This window comes from Pseudophryne corroboree, chromosome 6, assembly GCF_028390025.1.
Source record: "Pseudophryne corroboree isolate aPseCor3 chromosome 6, aPseCor3.hap2, whole genome shotgun sequence".
Taxonomy (NCBI): domain Eukaryota; kingdom Metazoa; phylum Chordata; class Amphibia; order Anura; family Myobatrachidae; genus Pseudophryne; species Pseudophryne corroboree.
In genome coordinates, this window is record NC_086449.1 from 623422260 (window position 1) to 623445370 (window position 23111).

Below are 23111 nucleotides of genomic sequence, written 5' to 3' on the forward strand. Positions count from 1 at the left end.
GCCAGAGTAAGAAACACATAGAGGAAAGGGCGCAAACGGAGGATCTTAGCCAGTAAATTCCCATCGGGGAGATGTAAACCTAGTAGTATCCTAGGTAATAGGGGGAGTCGCAATCCAAATTTACTGTTTAGATACGAGAGAATTTTATTCCAAAACCTCTGTATTTTGGGGCAACTCCAAAATACATGCATCAAAGTTGCATGGGGCGCCCTACATTTAAGACATTGTCCCGAATCCAAAGGCACCATATGACTCCTCTGACTGGGGGATATATAAGCTCGGTTTAAAAATTTCACATGGATCTCCTGTAGGTTCGAGGAATGAAGGGCTTTAAAAATACCTGGTAGGGGGCGGAAAAATTCATTTAGAGACCCTTGCATAGATAGGTCTACCCTCCATCTTTCGAACATCTGACTCCATAACCTCTCCACAACACAAGGAAGAAGGTCCCAATATAGCCATTTCGTTTTATAGGGCAACTTGATAGTTCGAGTGAGTAGAGACGTGAGGGAGTCAGAACCTCCAGGTTGAATTAATGGGTCAGGGAGGGATTGCACATAATGTCTAACCTGGAGATACATAAAAAATTCCGACCGATGCACACCATACCTCTCCACTAGTCCAGAAAATGAATACACCAGACCTCCAGGATCGAAAACGTCTCTAATGCTACTGATTCCCTTAGACCGCCACACCTCAAATTTTACATTCTCCATGGGCGGGGTAAAGCAAGGATTCCCACAGAACGGAATAAAATCCGTACGGGTGAAATTCCTGTGAAGTGCTTTATTTATTATTTTCCAGGCGACATAAGTATCCCAAAATAACAAATTATTTTTTGCTTGTGGAGGAAGCAAAGTGAGTGGGGCGTGCAATAAAGCCCTCAAATCATAAGGTGATACCAAGGCCTGTTCAATTTGATAATTCGTATATGTGGTTTTTGTCTTAAGCCAGTCATTTATATATCGGAAGGCCACTGCCCTAGAGAAGGTAAGTAGATCTGGGATAGCAAGGCCCCCCTCCTCCTTTCGCAACTTGAGTTTAGCTAATGCTATTCTTGGTTTTTTATTTGCCCACAAGAATTTTGTGCATGTTTTGTCATAGGCATGCGCATCTGCTCTGGAAATTTTAAGGGGCAGCAACTGGAGCGCGCAGGATATCTTTGGGAAAATAATGCTCTTGAGGACCGCCGCGCGGCCTAGCAAAGATAAAGGGAGCGCTGACCATGATTTGAGCTGGGTAGAGATAGCCTGTAGTGTGGGTGTATAGTTCAGCTTGTATAGATTTGTTAAATCAGGTGGTAAATAGACCCCTAGGTACTTTAATTTAGTTTTTGTAACAGTGAACTGGGATATGAGAGGGAGAGAAGACATATTAAGTGCTGACTGGGTTAAAGGGAGTAATTCGGATTTTAATGTATTTACTCTATAACCGGCAAAAAGGCCGAATTCATGAATTTTTTCAATTATGGCTGGGATGGAGACTTCAGGGTGGGATACAAAGAGTAACATATCATCTGCAAATAGGCTTAATTTAAGTTCCTGGTCATGAATTGAGATACCTGAGAACGAGGTGAGCCCCCGCAGCGCCAGAGCAAGAGGCTCTATGGCTAGCGCAAATAAAAGGGGTGATAATGGACATCCTTGTCTGGTGCCCCTTCCCAAACGCACTGGGTCCGAGAGAAATCCATTACATAGGATACGAGAGCTGGAATTTGAGTACAAGGCCCACAGTACACTAGCTAGGCCCGACGGGAACCCAAACCTCTCCAGAGTGGTGTATAAATGATCCCAGCTCACCAGGTCAAAGGCCTTTTCGGCATCTAACGAGAAGAGAAAATGTGGGTCTTCATTTCCCGATTGGCCCAGCCAGTGCACCGCCGCCAGTATTTTGCGAATATTACTAGTGGAATGTCTCCCAGAGATAAATCCTGTTTGGTCGGGGTGGATTACAGAAGGAAGAAGGGGTTTCAGTCTGTCTGCGAGAATTTTTGTAAACAATTTATAGTCTACATTTAGGAGCGAGATCGGTCTATAGGACCCTGGGAGTTGTAAATCCTTGCCTGGTTTAGGTAGGAGCCGTATAAAAGCATCATTAAAATATGTGGGTATTTTATGGGATATTATGATTATATTAAAAAGGGAGGTAAGATGGGGAATCAATTTTGCTGAGAGTAATTTATAGTATTCCCCAGAATAACCATCCGGCCCCGGGGATTTTAAGGGTTTCAGGTGTTTAATGGCCTTTTCTACCTCAACTTCTGTTATAAGTGAGCAGAGATGTTCTGTCAGAGATGAATCCACCTGAGGTGGAGAAATAGAATCCCAGAACGACTGTTTAGAGCCCTCATTAACGGAGGAAGTTTCATAAATAGTAGCGTAAAAATCTGACAGAACTCTCGCTATGTCTTTAGATTTAGAAGCCAATGTGTCATCTGGCCTCTTCAGTGGATGGATAAGAGAATTTGAGGTAGATCCTTTCAATAAATGGGATAATAATTTGCCTGTCTTATTTCCGAAACGGTAAAATCTATGGTTCTTATGAAATGTGTGTTTATCCCCCAGCGCCTGCAGAACTGCGTTAAAAGCTACTTTAGCATCCAGATATTGGGATTTTGTGGCCGGGGAGGGATTCTGTTTGAACTTCTGGCAGGCCTCAGTCAGTCGCTGTTGGGAGCTCTTAAAAGTAGAAGCGAATGACTTTTTCCTTCGGGAGACATACTCAATGAGGCGTCCCCTAATGACCGCTTTAGAGGCCTGCCAGAAAACCAAAGGGTCATCCTGTGCCATCGGGGCATTTGTGGTAGCGTACTCATCCCAATATGACTCCAGTTCCTTACGAAATTCTAGAGAGGAGGAGAAATCTGTAGGAAAGCGCCAGCGCCTAAAGGTACCAACATCTACTTTTGTGGACATGGAGGCCCATACTACTGAATGGTCCGACAACGCCATTGGTTCAATAGAGGAATCAAGGGCATGTATAACCAAGGAATCAGAGACCATCAAATAATCGATCCTGGATAGGGAATGATGGGCAGCGGAGAGGCAGGTGTACTCTCTATCCGTGGGGTGTAAAAATCTCCAAATATCTCATATTTGGAGTTGTTGCTCCATATACGGGATGCCTATTTTAGGGGGGTTGCGGGTGGAGGTGGAGGATTGAACATCCATGTATTTTGAAGCAATGACATTAAAGTCACCCCCTACAATCATAGATGAGGTGGCATATGGATATAGGGCAGTAAGCAGGGAGCGAAAGAAGGCTTTTGAGTATTGGTTAGGAGCGTAAACCGTACACAACACATACTTTGCTTCCCAAATGGTTACTTCTATAATAAGGTACCTGCCTGCCGGGTCTACTACAGAAGAGACCACCTCCAGCCCCAATGAGCGCCTGGCCATAACCAGAACCCCTCTGGCTTTTGATGAGTAGGGAGCATCGGCCACCACCCGCCAACCTAGCGTGCCTAACTTCTTGGCCTCTGGGGACAGGAGGTGGGTCTCCTGCAAGAAAACCAGGTCTAAACGCAGCTTATTAAGATATAAGAGTATTTTCTTCCTCTTTATAGGTGAGTGTATACCCCCAACATTCCACGTAGCCACTTTGAAACTAGACATCAAATCCCAAATCTAAAGGAATGAGCATCCTTCTGGTAGAGAGAAGGCCCGTCATTAGGCTTCCAGAAGGAAATCAGGAGGTAGAAATACCGGGTACCCAACAGGAACAGTAACCTATTAATGTAACTTATAGACACATTAGGAGGGGATGGGGTGGGGGAACACAAGACAAACAGAAAAACAATAAACCATATAACAGAAGCACCTAACATGTGTCTCTGTCATAGATATCCAATACGGACTTCACAGTATGAATAATGCGGATTGATAAAGCAGGGAGTACATTAGGCTCCTAGCCTCAACCACCTATCAGATAGGATGTATAAATGCAATACCGCAACCAATTTAGGGATTAAAGAATTTAAACTCCTTTGGGGCCTATGTATGATTTCAGGCCTGCAACATGAGGGGTAGGGGGGGGGAGGGGAGGGGGGGGGAAGCTCTTGCACTTAGACCTGCAGTTGTTCCTTCCCCTTTGTATAAAATGCAGGATCAGCGTCCATCGGGTGACGAGAGGGGAAGGAGGGGGGAAGGGGGAGGGGGGGAAGGGGGAGGGGGGGACATATTCCGGGCCAAAGTCCAGCTTCAGAGTATGTGTTTAGACTCCTAGTTCAAAAAAGACTGAATTGCCAGGTCTTCCAGGCCTGATAATTTAATATATATATTAGTTGTCTTCTTCTTCCATCCTGTTATGTCCCTCCGATAGGAAACTCTCAGCATCTGCAGGTGTGGAGAAATCTTTAAAGGAGTTTCCGTCAAAGATCCTTAAACGTGCAGGATAAAGCAGAGCAAATTTACGACCGGCCGACACCAGTGAGGAGCATATAGGAGTGAAAGCCTTCCGCAGCTGCGTCAATTCCGGGGAATAGTCCTGGAACAGCAATAATTTATTCCCGTCCCACGAGATATCCCTGAGGCGGCGGGATGCAGACCACAGCGCTTCCTTATGTAGGAAATTTAGGCACTTAAAGAGGACTGCGCGTGGCCTAGAGCCTGAGCCTGAGGGCCTGGAGGGGCCTGTTCTATGAGCACGTTCCACAACCAAGTCTGCACACACTTCCTGCATATCCAGAATTTCGGGTAACGTGTGGCGTAGAAATTTGTATAACTCAGGGCCGCGAATGGACTCAGGCAGGCCTATGAGGCGCAAATTACATCTGCGCGAGCGATTCTCCAAATCATCTAATTTCGCCCAAACCTGCGTATCAGATTTCTGTAGGTTAGCTACCGTGTCTTTTAAATCAGCAAGATCCTGAAAATTGGAGCCTGCAGTTTGTTCCACTTGTGCCAGCCTCTTGGTGAGTTGCTTATATTGGCTTTTTATATCTAGCACTGCTTGTTGTAAGGCAGCTGCCTGCGTCTGAGCTTGCTCCTGTAATAAAGGTTGCACTGTCTCTTTTACAGCCCTCACAATGTCAGCATAGGATAAGGGAGGGTTATGTGCAGTATTTGGTGTTGTATCGCTGGCAGGAGCCTTGCGGAGCTGCTTTTGTACCTGTAGTTCCACGGAGCTGGCAGTGTCTGGATGTCCAGGATTAACAGCAGCTGCGGTGGCCATCTTGGATGTGGCAGGTCTGTCCCCGTCCCTTCCCGGTTTCTGCTGCTTCTGGGGCATGTTGCCGGTCAGGTACCTCTCCATACAGTGGATGGGGGACCCCCAGGAGGTTTGAGGAGGTGGGTGGTTGCGGTAGGGTAGCCTAAAAAGGCTATTCACCGTGTAAATAAGTGGCGGGCACCGGAGCTTGAGAGGAGCGCTGCTACTCCATGCGCTGCCGGAACCGGAAGTCTTCTTTTGATGTTTCTAATCAACAAATACTTTACTACATGATCTTTCTAATCTCTCCTGAATGACTATTAAACTTGGAGATAAAAGAAACATCACCCATTCCAAAGTTCGACTTGGTATTCGCCACTTTGTTTGTAAGTAGAATTTCTCTATCCTTAGATAGGACTTCTCGATAGGCCTGGTCCAGAAGATGTTCTGGATAGTAGCGTGCTTTAAAGGAATTGGTCATGGGAATCGCTTGTTCTATAAAGGTTTCTTTTTTAGTGCAATTTCTCATCAATCTGAGTAATTGCCGTTTGGGGATGTATTCCTTCCAGGGGCCATAATGTGCACTCCTGAAATGTAGGTAGGCATTGCTGCCTACCTCCTTGACATAATTTGATGTAATTATGGAATTATCCCTTGCTTCTAGGGTCAAATCTAAATAATTAATTCAGTGACTGTCAAAGGTATATGTGAACTGTAAATTAAAAGTGTTAGTGTTGAGAGAAGAAACAAAACGTTGTGCTAAATTTAGAATCCCACTGCGGGATTCTTGTCAGAACTACAGGTTCTATTAAAAGGGGCCCTTGCCGATGGCATCATTTCAAAGGATGAATACAAATTCTTGACACCATCATTTCCTACTATTCCTATTTTCTATCACCTCCCCAAAATTCACAAGTCCACCACAGCACCTCCTGGACGTCCCATAATCTCGGGTGTTAATTCTCTCACTTTTAATCTTTCTTTTTATGTAGACAGCTTTCTCCAGCCCCGTGTCCCTTCATTGAGGTCACACGTCAGAGACACCACTCACTTCCTAAAACTTATTGAGAATGTAGAGTGGTGCCCAAATTATGCCTTCCTGACATTGGATGTGCAAAGTTTATATATCAACATTCCCCATGAGTTATACTCAAAGCTATTTGCACCCAGTTATGCCAACCTGTACATGGGTGAAGTAGAAGAACATCTGATATGGGGCAATGACTTAGCAGCACATCTGGTCCTCTATGGCCATTACATTGACGATTTATTTATTATTTGGGATGGGGATCTTAATTTAGCACAATGTTTTGTTTCTTCTCTCAACACTAACACTTTTAATTTACAGTTCACACATACCTTTGACACCAAATTAATTATTTAGATTTGACCCTAGAAGCAAGGGATAATTCCATAACTACATCAAATTATGTCAAGGAGGTAGGCAGCAATGCCTACCTACATTTCAGGAGAGCACATTATGGCCCCTGGAAGGAAAACATCCCCAAACAGCAATTACTCAGATTGATGAGAAATTGTTGCACTAAAAAAGAAACCTTTATAGAACAAGCGATTCCCATGATCAACTCCTTTAAAGCACGCGGCTATCCAGAACATCTTCTGGACCAGGCCTATCGAGAAGTTCTATCTAAGGATAGAGAACTTCTACTTACAAAGTGGCGAATACCAAATCGAACTTTGGAATGGGTGATGTTTCTTTTATCTCCAAGTTTAATAGTCATTCAGGAGAGATTAGAAAGATCAATAGACAGAATTATAATATTCTTTTATATGATCCCATTCTGAGAAATGTTCTTCCCACAACTCCTCGTGTGATCTTTAATAAAAATAGATCACTAAAAAACCATCTTGGCACCAAGTGCCCTGAGAAAAGAAAAAACGAAATTAGATAAAAACTCTGCTAATACCTCTGTAACTACAAATCTTTGTTTTCCCTTGCTCCCTATTGGCTTTTTTAGATGTGGGAAGTCGAGTTGTACCACTTGTTCACACATTGTAAATAAAACAAAAAGCATCAATATAATAACAGATGGATCTATATATTTATTGAAAAGCTTTATGAATTGTGACTCCAAGTGGGTTATTTATTTATTGGAATGTGGCTGCAATACAAAATATGTAGGTAGAACTACACGTAATCTTAAAGAAAGACTGATGGAACATCAGAGAAACATAATTAATTAATTAAGTTCAAAATCATAGTGTCTCCAGACACTTTTGCGACAAACATGGAGGAGATCCCAGTTCCCTTAAAATAACAGCGCTGGAACATATTCCATTTACAATGCGGGGTGGAGACCGCTTTAATAAACTATGTAAACAAGAAATTTACTTTATCTTTAAATTAAATACATTGGGGGTAATTCCAAGTTGATCGCAGCAGGACATTTTTTAGCAGTTGGGCAAAACCATGTGCACTGCAGGGAGGGCAGATATAACATTTGCAGAGAGAGTTAGATTTGGGTGGGTTATTTTGTTTCTGTGAGGGTAAATACTGGCTGCTTTATTTTTACACTGCAATTTAAATTTCAGATTGAACACACCCCACCCAAATCTAACTCTCTCTGCACATGTTATATTTGTCCCCCCTGCAGTGCACATGGTTTTGCCCAACTGCTAACAAAGTTCCTGCTGCGATCAACTCAGAAATACCCCCTTTGTTTCCTTATGGTTTGAACGAATCAATGGAATTAAAAACGCTAATTTGACATTTGAAATATGTCCTATGTTTCCCCCTCTTTTTTGTCCCTTATCAATATCTTTTATTATTATTATTATTATTATTATTTTTTTATTTTTTGTTTTCGTTTGTTATTTTGTAGTATCGTGAGTGTTATGGCTTGAAGAAATAACCAATAATTTATTTGTTTTGGTCAAATATTAATTTGTACCTTATTTAGAATTACCTGTAACAATATAGAATTAGTTTTAAAATAATCTCATCATCAGGGTTAATTTTTATTGTTATTATATATATTTTTTTCTATATGATATTGTACAAATAAAAAATAAAATAATAATATAAAAGTTTCCAGTATCTATGTAAGCCAGTGTAAAAACTACCATCCCAAAGGTATTTACCCTGACAGCTGAGATCGGCTTATATGACAACACTGGGTTACATAGCAACGGTAAAACGTCCAGTAAGGCAAGTTTCTGAAGTTCTAGCTAGCCCCTTTCTGTGTGGTAGCGTCTAGATTCTCTTCGCGCTAAGGAGCTTTCCCATAACCCTCTGGGTCCATGTCACAATCTATTTGGAATAGTAAAGTGTGGCGAGCGAAGCGAGACTCCGAGCCCGATGCGTGGCGAGCGAAGCGAGCCCGCGAGGGTCCAATGCTGCATAGAGAAATAAATTTGCCCTAAACGATCGGAGAACGAAGGAGACATTTAGATGCTGTAAGGGCGGAAGTGCTCTCCTGCCCTCTCGTTTTGTCACGTCCAGGTCCTTAGCACGAAGGCAACATAGACACAACCCTTTCTGTGTGTATACAGTCACATGATCTAAAGGTTTGTTTATGTGGCGTGACCACGTGTGTATGTCCGTCACATTACTGGGGATGGGAGGACGCCCGGCTCTGTGCTTTGGTTGCCGGGTTGCGGCGCCGAGCTTGGAGGTTGCCATGCACGCCCACCGATGTGATTGGTTGCCGTTGGTCATGGGCTTAGGGAAGTCCGACCACATGATCGGACTTGGGATCACTGTTTACTCTATGAACGGTCTGGTCATGTGACCATTCTCATACTGATGACGTCTTAACCAATTAAATGTTTAAAATCTATATATGTGATTATAATAGACCTATCTTGCTCCTCAATAAGTTTATTCACTCACTGAATGAGTTACATCTGATGCGGGTCACATGACCAATAATAATAATAACAAAACTAAAATTAAGTTTTCTAAGAGTATGAATACTCGTTTTAATAAATTAAAATATACAATCATTATAGGTTTGCCTCCTCTACACACTCATTGTAGTATTAACTGATTATTTATAATATATGATGATTTATGTCTCCAACAATGCGCTGAAATTCCTTGCCAATTCGGTGAAACATCGTATGAAAAGGATCAACGCTAACAGGACTTGCCCTTCCACAAATACCTCAGGACCGGTAACTATTAAAAACTCTTGGGACCTTTGCCATCGGTCCATGACCACCACCTGTACTCGCACTTGGTTTGTGATTTATAAACACTCTGCAAACAAGCCCTTTATACAAGACCTAAAATGGAGGACACTATCCCAAAGTTGCACAGTACCATCGCATTCGTGATGCACAATAAATTTGCATATGCACTGAATTATTTTTAATTGTATTTTTAATTGTATTGCTGTTTGGCCCTGAGGACGGGGGATTCAGCCCGAAACATGTCGGTCCTATGGTCTGATTAAACATCTCACTATTTGCACATTACCTGAGTCTGAGTGCCGCCTCCTCCATATCCTATATATATATACAGTATATATATATATATATATATATGTATATATATATATATATATATATATATATATATATATATAAATCATACAAATTCAGCACTCACCTAATATTAACACTTCAAACTGTTATTCATCTGAATTCAGGGAATGTTAGTTCCAAAGTATTGCAATAGTTTGTTAAGCTGACCAGCCACTTCACGGCCATTCCCATTTGGTCAGTCCCTACACTGACTTAAAAAAATCTGAGCTCAGTAAAAAATGTGGATAGCTGCCCTTTAATCAGAATGGGCTGTGTCTATGCGGATATCCGTTCAGATGGTCGACAATGTTAAGATTGACACTCATTAGGTTGAGCACTATTGGTCGACATTGACATGGTCGACATGGACTAATGGTCGACACATGAAAATAGTCGACACATGAAAAGGTCGACATTAGATTTTTTTTACTTTTTGTGGTGTTGTATTCTGCGTAAAGTGACGGGGAACCCCAAATAGTGCACCGCGTCCTCTCGCATGGCTCGCTTCGCTCGGTTACCGTTCCCAAACGTAGTCCATGTGGATCGTAAAGTATGAAAAAGTTCCAAAAAAATAAAATAAAATAGAAAAACGCATGTCGACCTTTTCATGGAAGGAGCACACACAAGGGCGGATCTCTCCCACTGGAAAATTTGTGATTCTTCTAAATATTTCCATACGGATTGAGATTCACTAATGCAATATTAATTAAGTTTTATATTAGGAACTTTACCACTGTATGGGAAGAAGGACTGGTAACATACCCTAATAGTAGGGGCAAAGATTAACATATTCTACGCTAGGAATCAGAACCATCATCTTTAGGTGGTTTGTCCACCATTCTCAATACTTGAGTGATCTAAAGGGACATCCCCCGAATGATGTGTGATTGATCATCTTATTGGAAATAGATACCGGAAGTCTACACCCCTGATGAAGCCCTTTGAGGACGAAATGCGCTGGGTTATATGAAAGTCACCATTCAAAATCAATTGTATTGTATGATGGTAGATGTGAAACTGCTTTTAATGAATTCTGTTTTATGACAAATTTATTAAACAATTTGTTTTTAAGATTTGCCTTCTGTTGGGCAAAGGTGTGGTAAATCCTTACATTGTGCGACCTCATAATATTGTTTTTTATATATATATATATATATATATATAGAGTCATTTGTCAGCTGGCACTCAGACGGTATATAACAACGGGCCCCGGTGCCCTAGTCCACAATCACAATAGAAGTCCAAGGAGGAAACAATTAACGGCACTCGACGGGGCAAGAAATACAACACTCAGAGAGGAAGTTAGATCGACGTTTCGGGGCTGGCGCCCCTTTATCAAGACATATCATACACAGCGGTAACAGTAAACTCACCCACCTTAAGTAGCAAACGGTCCCCGTCTCACCGTCCCGCCGCACGGCTCCCAGCCGGAAGTCCTCCTACATGACGCACTTCCTGGCCGCTGCTGCACCCGGTCGTCACAGCAACCAAGTGGCTTGCGTTCCATTGGTGTAGGTACATGCAGGAAGCATCGTCACTGGTGCTATGCAGGCGGAGCTGGAGATCTAGAAACACAAAAATAACCAAAAACACCACATTAAAAACGTATACATGTAAAAAACACATACATACGTGAAATTACCCCAACGCTACAGCAGGTAAACAGCATCTTCAAATAAAAGCAACAGTAGTACATGACTGTGTTCAGCCTAAGTGTACACCCAAATCTTAACATCACAATAGGTATCACAGAGGGATATAGCTCCACCGAAAACAGCAATAGCGTAAGTACAGTAACTTTAAAAACAAGCAATGTTAGAAGAGAAACATATTAATAATGGCTGGAACAGAAAAAAAATTACATCAGGCTGTTCCAGTTGATCTTGTCATTCAGACCATGGGGAACCATGGTGTTCAACCGGAAAATCCACCTTGACTCAGCTAATAATAACAGTTTCTGGCGATCACCCCCCCTCAGGGACATCGGGACATGGTCAATCATGAAATATCGCAATGAGGACAAGGTATGTCCCTTATCTTTAAAGTGACGTGCCACAGGTTGATCCAAATTTTTGCCTGATAAATGAATGACAGAGCAGTGTAACGCCATCCTGTCTCTAAAAGGCCTAGTCGTCTGACCTATATAATATAGGCCACAAGGGCAGCATATAACATATACCACAAAATTAGATCTGCACGTCAATACATGACGGATATCATAGAATTTTTGCAAGTGAGGGTGTTTAAATTTCCTACAGGATATCATATATTTGCAGGTAGTGCAGTTGCTGCAACAATAGCAGCCAGGGGGTTTAACATAGATGTTAGATCCAATTGTTTTGCCCATGCCTGAGACGTCAGATTTAACAAGCCTGTCTTTAAGATTCCGACCTCGTCTAAAGGCAGCCATGGGTCTAATATTACTAAAACAGCGAAGATCTTTGTCTGTTTCAATGATAGGCCACAAGGCTTGTGTTGCTCGTTTGATAATGGGGCTGGCTACTGTATAAGTACTCACCCAGGGAATCGTGTTCTCACTCCGACGTACAGTCGGTTGTAACAACTGTGATCGAGGCATATTCAATACCTTTTCCTTTTGGGTAAACAATAGTTTAGAGTCATACCCCCGTGCAATGAACTTAGCAATAAGATCATCTAGCCTAGACAAGATCATTAAGGGGTCACTCACTACCCTTGCTATACGCATCATCTGTGACAGCGGCAATCCCTGTTTAAGAGCCACCGGGTGATGACTATCTGCTTTGAGAAAAGTATTACGATCAACATTCTTAAAATAGACATCAGTACTTATTATACCATTAGTAATCCTTCCTTACTTCAACATCCAAAAAAATCATAACTTCAGAACTGCAAGCATAAGTGTACTTAATGGATGAATCTAAGCCATTGACTTCATTCATTAAATTCTCAAATTCTGCCATACCCCCGGTCCACAGTATGAAAATATCATCTATGTACCGGGAGTATAGCAGAATATTCTGACTTACTTCAGGGCGTTTAAGAAACATCTGTTCTTCAAGATTGAACATAAAAATGTTTGCATATGAGGGTGCCACGGCAGACCCCATCGCACAGCCGCAAAGTTGCAAGAAAAACTTACTGTCAAACAAAAAATAATTTCTGAACAGGGTTAGTTTTAGTAGCTGCAAAAATAGATCATGGCTAAAGATTTCTGGATCAAGAAAATCACCTCGAAAAAGACGCATAGCCTCCACACCTTTCACATGTTTTATGGAGGTGTAGAGGCTACATACATCTAAACAGCACATTATCGTGCCAGGCGGCACAGTCTGGAGACCAAGCAATAAATTAATAAAGCTCGTAGTGTCTTTAAGAAAAGCTTTCTTAAGTGGTAATAGCGGCTGTAAGATGAAGTCCAACAGTTTAGCAATATTCTGAAACAACGAATCACGGGCAGATATAATCGGCCTTCCGGGTGGATTGGCACTATCCATATGCAGCTTAGGCAGCGTATACAGCACCGGCGTCCGAGGGAACTTCTTCAGTAATATCTTATGCTGGGCTGATGTGATCAATCCATTCTGAACTGCTGAGTCCAGAATTTCACTCAACTCATGTTGGTAATCCTTAGTCGGATCGTAGGGAAGCTGCACATACACATCTGCATCAGACAACTGCCGCTCAATTTCTCTTTTATAGTCATTCAAATTTTGGACAACTATAGCCCTGCCCTTATCCGCGGGCTTGATTATAATATCTTCATATTGGCCAGATTTTTAAGGGCTACAGATTCTTCTTTAGATAAATTAAATTGTATCTTAGCAGGTGCTGCCATAAATTTGGATACTGATTCATCAAGTAACCTGTTAAAGGTTTTAATCGACGGGTTGCTAGATACCGGGTCAAATTAAGACCTTGAGCAGGATTGTATAAAACCATCAAGTCCAGATGTCACCACAGGACTGGGTTTGTGCTGATAATATTCCTTAAGTCGTAGTTTACGTGCCAACTTATGCTGATCTTGCTTCCAATCGAAATCATTATGTAAATTCGTTGGCACAAAAGACAGACCCTTCTGTAAAACACTCATTTCGGCATCAGTCAGAACCCGGTTAGATAAGTTGAAAATCAGCGTATCTTCCTTTTGTCTGTATTTCTTGCCCCTTTTGTTTTGGCCACCCCTGCAGGTCATCCTGAGGATGTGACCTTGCAGAAGCCTGTCCTAAAGGGACACTTGTGCTGGTGCTGGGATCATCAGAGTCAGATATGAAGAATTCGCTGTCCCTGTTTTAGTAATATTAGATCCATGGCTGCCTTTAGACGAGGTCGGAATCTTAAAGACAGGCTTGTTAAATCTGACGTCTCAGGCATGGGCAAAACAATTGGATCTAACATCTATGTTAAACCCCCTGGCTGCTATAGTTGCAGCAACTGCACTACCTGCAAATATATGATATCCTGTAGGAAATGTAAACACCCTCACTTGGAAAAATTCTATGATATCCGTCATGTATTGACGTGCAGATCTAATTTTGTGGTATATGTTATATGCTGCCCTTGTGGCCTATATTATATAGGTCAGACGACTAGGCCTTTTAGAGACAGGATGGCGTTACACCGCTCTGCCATTTATTTATCAGGCAAAAATTTGGATCAACCTGTGGCACGTCACTTTAAAGATAAGGGACATACCTTGTCCTCATTGCGATATTTCATGATTGACCATGTCCCGATGTCCCTGAGGGGGGGGTGATCGCACGAAACTGTTATTATTAGCTGAGTCAAGGTGGATTTTCCGGTTGAACACCATGGTTCCCCATGGTCTGAATGACAAGATCAACTGGAACAGCCTGATGTAATTTTTTTTCTGTTCCAGCCATTATTAATATGTTTCTCTTCTAACATTGCTTGTTTTTAAAGTTACTGTACTTACGCTATTGCTGTTTTCGGTGGAGCTATATCCCTCTGTGATACCTATTGTGATGTTAAGATTTGGGTGTACACTTAGGCTGAACACAGTCATGTACTACTGTTGCTTTTATTTGAAGATGCTGTTTACCTGCTGTAGCGTTGGGTTAATTTCACGTATGTATGTGTTTTTTACATGTATACATTTTTAATGTGGTGTTTTTGGTTATTTTTGTGTTTCTAGATCTCCAGCTCCGCCTGCATAGCACCAGTGACGATGCTTCCTGCATGTACCTACACCAATGGAACGCAAGCCACTTGGTTGCTGTGACGACCGGGTGCAGCAGCGGCCAGGAAGTGCGTCATGTAGGAGGACTTCCGGCTGGGAGCCGTGCGGCGGGACGGTGAGATGGGGACCGTTTGCTACTTAAGGTGGGTGAGTTTACTGTTACCGCTGTGTATGATATGTCTTGATAAAGGGGCGCCAGCCCCGAAACGTTGATCTAACTTCCTCTCTGAGTGTTGTATTTCTTGCCCCGTCGAGTGCCGTTAATTGTTTCCTCCTTGGACTTCTATATATATATGAAAATGCACAAGTAAAAGCATTGAAACGTTGTCTTCACTACAGATATGTAAGTGTCCTTTTATTATGTCGTTTGGAGTGCCGCACCATCAGCTGTGTATATCTTAATACTTGTGGAGGCACCCAGCGCTATTGGACTGTCTAATGGGAGAGCCGGACCTGCATGTTGTTTTTATATATATATATATATATATGTAACAGAGCACTCAGGAATAGACCGCACAGAGCACTCAGGAATGCCCGTCAAAGTCACAACCTCCAAAAGATGTCATTGGGGGTCATTCCGAGTTGTTCGCTCGCTAGCAGATTTTAGCAGCATTGCACACGCTAGGCCGCCGCCCTCTGGGAGTGTATCTTAGTTTAGCAAAATAGCGAACGAAAGATTAGCAGAATTGCGAAAAGAAAATTTTTAGCAGTTTCTGAGTAGCTCGAGACTTACTCCTACACTGCGATCAGCTCAGCCCGTTTCGTTCCTGGTTTGATGTCACAAACACGCCCTGCGTTTGGCCAGCCACTCCCCCGTTTTTCCAGACACTCCCGCTTTTTATCCTGGCACGCCTGCGTTTTTCCGCACACTCCCAGAAAATAGTCAGTTTCCGCCCAGAAACACCCACTTCCTGTCAATCACACTCCGATCATTTCAACGATGGAATTCTTAGTTCGGACGTGAGTAAATTTACTAAGTTCTGAGCAAAAATACTTAGCGCATGCGCACTGCGTACCATGCGTATGCACATTTACGCCTTAATCGCTCCATTGCGAAAATCGGCAACGAGCGAACAACTCGGAATGAACCCCCATTGTGCGGTTACATTATTATAAAACCAAGGAAAAAATCCTGGGATTCCCTCACCATTTCTTTTTAAGACATGTACCTCCAGATCTTTCAGCATTTGGCTCCCGCCACATTACAAAAACGCAGGAACCTCCAATCGATGACCAAAATTTTGCATCAGCACCATCTACGCTACTGTTGGGGGTTTCCCTTTCAGCTTCAGGTCTCCGCTAATAATTCCACGTATACTGTGAAAACCTTGACCGAAGGATAAGATCTGCTTGTCACATTTGATCTTTTTCCTGTTCCAGCTTCTTCATCAGCTTTGGCAACCTCTCCTAAGCCTCAGCTTTCCAGGCCACCTTTGCTAGACTGGACAAGAGTGACTTGTCATCAGGATAAAGTCACAGCGCCCACCTGACTGTTGGCAGGTGGCTGGCCTTATGTCACATTTTGCCCCTTAAGCCTGGATGCTTGGCCCATACTGGGACTGGGCTCTAGCCCCTGGTTGGCGCAGTCCCTCGGTATCTTCTCTATTGGAATCTGTTCTTTCATTGTTCACACATTTTACTATATTTACCAATTTATTTTTTGTTTCTTAGACATATGATGAATTATGTCTTGTTTAATATACAGATGGAGCCTCACTCATCTATGCTGTTTGTGGCATTAGTCCTGAACATGGGGTTGCAGCATGCCTTGGCGCAATGCGGCGTGCCTAGTCGTAGGGAGGCTCCAGATGTCACATCCACCAGATGTCACATTTTAAAATCACCATTGCGCATGCGCGTGGACTCTCTCCATTGAAATACAGTACACTATAGCGCAAGAACTACTTTACTTTACACTGTGTGGGCAATGCTGTACGAGCATCTCATTACGCTATTTAAAATACACTGCGACAATGAGGTCCCGTAGACAAACCAATAAATAAAAATAGTGTATGCAGATGCAGACAAACGTGTTAAAGCTAATACACATGTTATTTACTTTCCCATAGTTAGGGTCTATTTCTATATGGACAAACCTGTAATGACCTCCTAAGTTGTTGTTGTTTGTTTACTTTTTAATGTAGCAAACTTGTTAAAAGTAGAGATGAGCGGGTTCGGTTCTCCGAGATCCAAACCCACCGAACTTCACCTATTTTACACGGGTCCGAGGCAGCCTCGGATCGTCCCGCCTTGCTCAGTTAACCCGAACGCGCCCGAACGTCATCATCCCGCTGTTGGATTCTCGTGAGATTCGTATTCTATATAAAGAGCCGCGCGTCACCGCCATTTTCACTCGTGCATTGGAGATTGAACGGAGAGGACGTGGCTGCGTTCTCTCCCTGAAAAGCTCCGTAATCTGTGCTCAGTGTGCTGCAAATATCTGTGCTCAGTGTGCTGCAAATATCTGTGCTCAGTGTGCTGAAAATATCTACGTTATCTGCCTGAAAACGCTCCATAACTGTGCTCAGTGTGCTGCAAATATCTGTGCTCAGTGTGCTGCATTTTGGTGACCAGCAGTATACATATAGTACAGTACAGTAGGCCATTGCTGTATCTTGCAGCTCTGTGTCAAGTATACTATCTCTATGCTGCATTATTGTGAGCAGTATATAGTAGGACAGTGCTGCAATTTGGTGACCAGCAGTATACATATAGTACAGTACAGTACAGTAGGTCATTGCTGTATCTTGCAGCTCTGTGTCAAGTATACTATCCATATCTGTGCTGCATTATTGTGAGCAGTATATAGTAGGACAGTGCAGCATTTTGGTGACCAGCAGTATATATATAGTACAGTATAGTAGGCCATTGCTGTATCTTGCAGCTCTGTGTCAAGTATACTATCCATATCTGTGCTGCATTATTGTGAGCAGTATATAGTAGGACAGTGCAGCATTTTGGTGACCAGCAGTATACATATAGTATAGTACAGTAGGCCATTGCTGTATCTTGCAGCTCTGTGTCAAGTATACTATCTCTGTGCCGCATTATTGTGAGCATTATATAGTAGGACAGTGCAGCATTTTGGTGAACAGCAGTATACATATAGTACAGTACAGTAGGCCATTGCTGTATCTTGCAGCTCTGTGTCAAGTATACTATCCATATCTGTGCTGCATTATTGTGAGCAGTATATAGTAGGACAGTGCAGCATTTTGGTGACCAGCAGTATACATATAGTACAGTACAGTAGGCCATTGCTGTATCTTGCAGCTCCGTGTCAGACTTAGTTCTAGTATCCTGATCAGTGCTCAATATCTGCTGCATTGTTGTGACCAGTATATAGTAGTACAGTGCAGCATTGTGGTGACCACCAGTATATAGTAGTACAGTACAGTAGTCCATTGCTGTATCTTGCAGCTGTGTGTCACTTCTAGTATCCTGATCAGTGCTTAATATCTGTGCTCAATGTCAGTGCTACATTGTGGTGACCAGTATACTACAGTACAGTGCTGTTCTTGCTGCTCAGTGTCAGTTCTCCGTAGTATCATCAGTGATCAGTATAATCAGTTCTCAGTATAATCAGTGCGCTGTTAGACGTGTGCCCGTTTTCCGCCATTAGTGCAGTGGGATTTAGACAATTAATGAAGTTATTGTGTCCCCGGTACAAAATCCCATCTAGATTCCACTTCACTAGGCAGGCGATAGCGAGATTTTACCAATTATTTATAATTATTAATTACAGTGATCTTGCCAAATAATTCCAGTGATTTTGTCATTTTCTTCTAGTGATTTGGACCAATAATACCATTGATTAGAACAAATAATTCCAGTTATTTTGTAATTTTCTTCCAGTGATTTGGACCAATAATACCATTGAAAAGAACAAATAATTCCTGTGATATTGAGGTGTTGTGTCGCTTAGCTTAGCTGTCCAGCGACCACAGTGCACCTCTTTTTCTCTTTTTTTTGCATCATGTGCTGTTTGGGGCCAATTTTTTTAAGTGCCATCCTGTCTGACACTGCAATGCCACTCCTAGATGGGCCAGGTGTTTGTGCTGCCCTCTTGGGTCGCTTAGCTTAGTCATCCAGAGACTTCAGTGCAAATTTTAGGACTAAAAATAGTTTTGTGAGGTGCGAGGTGTTCAAAATAGACTGGAAATGAATGGAAATTGTGGTTATTGAGGTTAATAATACTATAGGATCAAAATGACCCCCAAATTCTATGATTTAAGCGATTTTTGAGGGGTTTTTGAAAAAAAACACATGGATCCAAAACACACCCGAATCCGACAAAAAATTTTCAGGGAGGTTTTCCCAAAACGCGTCCGAATCCAAAACACGGCCGTGGAACCGAATCCAAAACCAAAACACAAAACCCGAAAAATTTCCAGTGCACATCTCTAGTTAAGAGGGCCCTTACATTCAGATTTTTTACCCTTCTGGGCATCTTTTTATTTCTCTGTTTTCTCTCTTTTCACATTTTCTATCCCTCATATACCTCTTGGGTGGGCTTCGCGCAGACTACCAGGAGATTGGGGATACCGCTCATTCCTATCCAACTATATATATGCTGATACCTGGCCTCAAGTCTAGAAATAGCTTTGAAAATATTGTCCATAAATGTTAATAGCTTAATTCCCCTAGAAAACACACTTTTTGCAGTCATTGTCTCATCATATTACAAGAGTAGCTCAGGGACACATAATTTTGGGAGGATACTTTAATAACATTTTAGATCTTTTTAGATAGATTTGTCCCCACAAAAAAGGAAAAAACACACCTCCTTCAAGGGCCTCCCTTGCTTTAGCCGTCACTCTGCAGCAGCTTAATTTACACGACACTTGGCGCCTCATGCATTCCTCAGTTAGGGATTATACCCATTTCTCTTCACCCCACCAGTCTTATTCCCATATTGATTAGATTCACGTCGCTCATTTGATTTCTTCTATAGTTTTAGATGCGGGTGTGGACATTTTGTTAGATATATATATATAGGGCTCCCCTGAAGACATGAAAATGGTGCCTCTGAATGGTGCAAATGGTACACTCTTCAGCTATGGCTGACCTCAAAATTGCAATACAACAATACTTTGGGGAAAACACCTCTTCTGATATCTCTCCTGGTATCCTGTGGGAGGCACATAAAGCCACCATTCATGGCAGTACAGATGGTGTAATGGTTAGCATTACTGCCTTACAGCACTAAGGTCATGGGTTCGATTCCCACTATGCTCTTAGCTGTGTGGAGTTTGTATATTCTCCCCATACTTGAGGGTTTCCTCCACAATCCAAAAATATACTGGTAGATTAATTGGCTTCTGACAAAATTAATCATAGTATGAATGTGTGTGCATATAAATGTGCTAGGGAATATAGATTGTAAGCTCCACTGGGGTAGGGACGGATGTGAATGGACAAATATTTTCTGTAAAGCGCTGCGGAATATGTGAGTGCTATATAAATAACTGGCAATAAATAATAAATAATATTACGGGCCATCTCATTGCAAGAAATAACCTCATTGGAGACAGAGATTTCCACCCTGTTCGTCAACACAAACGCTCTTTCCCTGTGCCTCTCTTCAAACCCATATTGTTACCCTTAAAGGCAAGTCGAATGCTCTACTGTCCCGCCGTGCAGCATCTATTTTACAGAAGTTATGACAGAGATTTTATGAGAAGTCAGATAAAACCGACATATTACTAGCTAACAAATTGAGATGAAAACAAGCTAGGGGCATGATAGATAAATTATTCTCTTCTAAGTCTGGTGCACTTACTTATGAGCCCAAAATAATGGTAGAAGAATGTAAAGATTTTTATTGCTTTCTATATAATCTACTGGAAACCCCCCTGTCCTCAGCTACTGGACCTGAGGGAGTATGTTCATACTTATCAACCATTCCACTCTCATGTCTCTCAGAATCTCAACTCTCTACACTTAGGGCCTAATTCAGGTTGGATCGCAGTAAGCAGTAAGCGATCCAACCGCAAATTCTGAGAAAAAGATGCGGGCGCATGCGCAGCGCCCGTCCTGCGTATGTGCCTGCATTTTCACGACTGCTCGCAGAAAATGCGAGCAGTCGTGGGGCGGGGCGGGGGGGGGGGGGGGGAAGGGGCAGGCAATGCTCCATTTCCAGGGAGGATACGGAGAGTTGCGGGAGCGGTGCGGCATGAACGGGTGGCGGAGGCGGACAAACGGGGGCGTGTTGGGGGTGTGATCACGGCATCTAAGCTGCGCTGGCAGGAGCCAACCCTAGTTTCTGCTAACAAGCAGAAATTGTGATGCGTTCGCAATTTCTGCTTGTTCAACAAGTGGAGGCGGTGGTCAGCATGCTGGGTGGCTTTGACCAGCGATGGGCGGCCCCCAGCATGCGCTCCAAAGGATTGCAAATTCTGCTAATTAGCAGAATTTGCAATACTTACTGAATTAGGGCCTTAATGTAGAGATTTCAATAGTGAAAAGGTCAGCCGCTAAATCTATGCGATTTTTAGCTGGATCGGGCCCTGACAGTTTCTCGGCCCATTACTACAAATCTTTTATAACAGAACTTGCCCCACATATTTTTAAATGAAACAAGGTTGTTTCTGCCGGGGGGTAGTTTTCCTGGTAGTTTCCCGCAAACAGGCTAACAACAGATCGGACTGCTTTACCCCGGCTACAGTCCATCAGCTCACTCCAGTTTGGACAGTCCCGGCGTACATGACCGGCTCACCGCAATCAAAGCATACAATCAGTAGCGGTTTATTAGTGTAAAGAGGTAGAACCTTGGTTTGGGAGCTGGCGGTCACATATCGTACAACGATCGCATATCAATCCACCACCATGGCAAGAACTTCAATTTTTTATGGGGCAGCCTGAAGGGCCCACTGTTGCACACCATGATAAAACACCCTTATAGCATGGTCTATAGCCACAACATCTGTTATGCGCTGAGGGGTGTTCTTATTAGGGATGAGCGGGTTCGGTTCCTCGGAATCCGAACCCGCCCGAACTTCATGTTTTTTTACACGGGGCCGAGAAACTCGGATCTTCCCGCCTTGCTCGGTTAACCCGAGCGCGCCCGAACATCATCATCCCGCTGTCGGATTCTCGCGAGGCTCGGATTCTATCGCGAGACTCGGATTCTATATAAGGAGCCGCGCGTCGCCGACATTTTCACACGTGCATTGAGATTCATAGGGAGAGGACGTGGCTGGCGTCCTCTCCGTTTATAGAGAAGAGAGTGAGACAGTAGAGAGAGACACAGTAGTAATTTTGGGGAGCATTAGGAGGAGTACTAGTTACTTGCTGAAGTGATAGATAGTGTGACTGTATATTATCTGACTTGTGGGGGAGACACTGACAGTGGGGAGCAGTTAGAGTCTGAGAGCAGGACTCAGGAGTACATATAACGTACAGTGCACACTTTTGCTGCCAGAGTGCCACACTGCCATTGTGACCACACTGACCACCAGTATAATATATATTGTGATTGTCTGCTTAGGAGTACTACTTGCAAGTTGCTGATAGTGTGACCAGTGACCTGACCACCAGTCACCACCAGTTTAATATATATATATATATATATATATAATTGTATATAATATATATATAATATTGTATACCACCTACCCGTGTTTTTTCTTTTTTCTTTCTTCTTTATACATACTACTATAGTAGCTTACTGTAGCAGTCTGCGGTGCTGCTGAGCTGACTGTGTCCAGCAGGTCCGTCATCAGTCATTACATAATAAATATATATACCTGTCCGGCTGCAGTACTAGTGATATTATATATATATATATTGATTTCATCTCATTATCATCCAGTCTATATTAGCAGCAGACACAGTACGGTAGTCCACGGCTGTAGCTACCTCTGTGTCGGCAGTCGCTCGTCCATCCATAATTGTATACCACCTACCCGTGGTTTTTTTTTTTCTTTCTTCTTTATACATACTACTATAGTAGCTTACTGTAGCAGTCTGCGGTGCTGCTGAGCTGACAGTGTCCAGCGGGTCCGTCATCAGTCATTACATAATAAATATATCTACCTGTCCGGCTGCAGTACTAGTGTGATATAATATATATTGATTTCATCTCATTATCATCCAGTCTATATTAGCAACAGACACAGTACGGTAGTCCACGGCTGTAGCTACCTCTGTGTCGGCAGTCGCTCGTCTATCCATAATTGTATACCACCTACCCGTGGTTTTTTTTTTTTTCTTTCTTCTTTATACATACTACTATAGTAGCTTACTGTAGCAGTCTGCGGTGCTGCTGAGCTGACAGTGTCCAGCAGGTCCG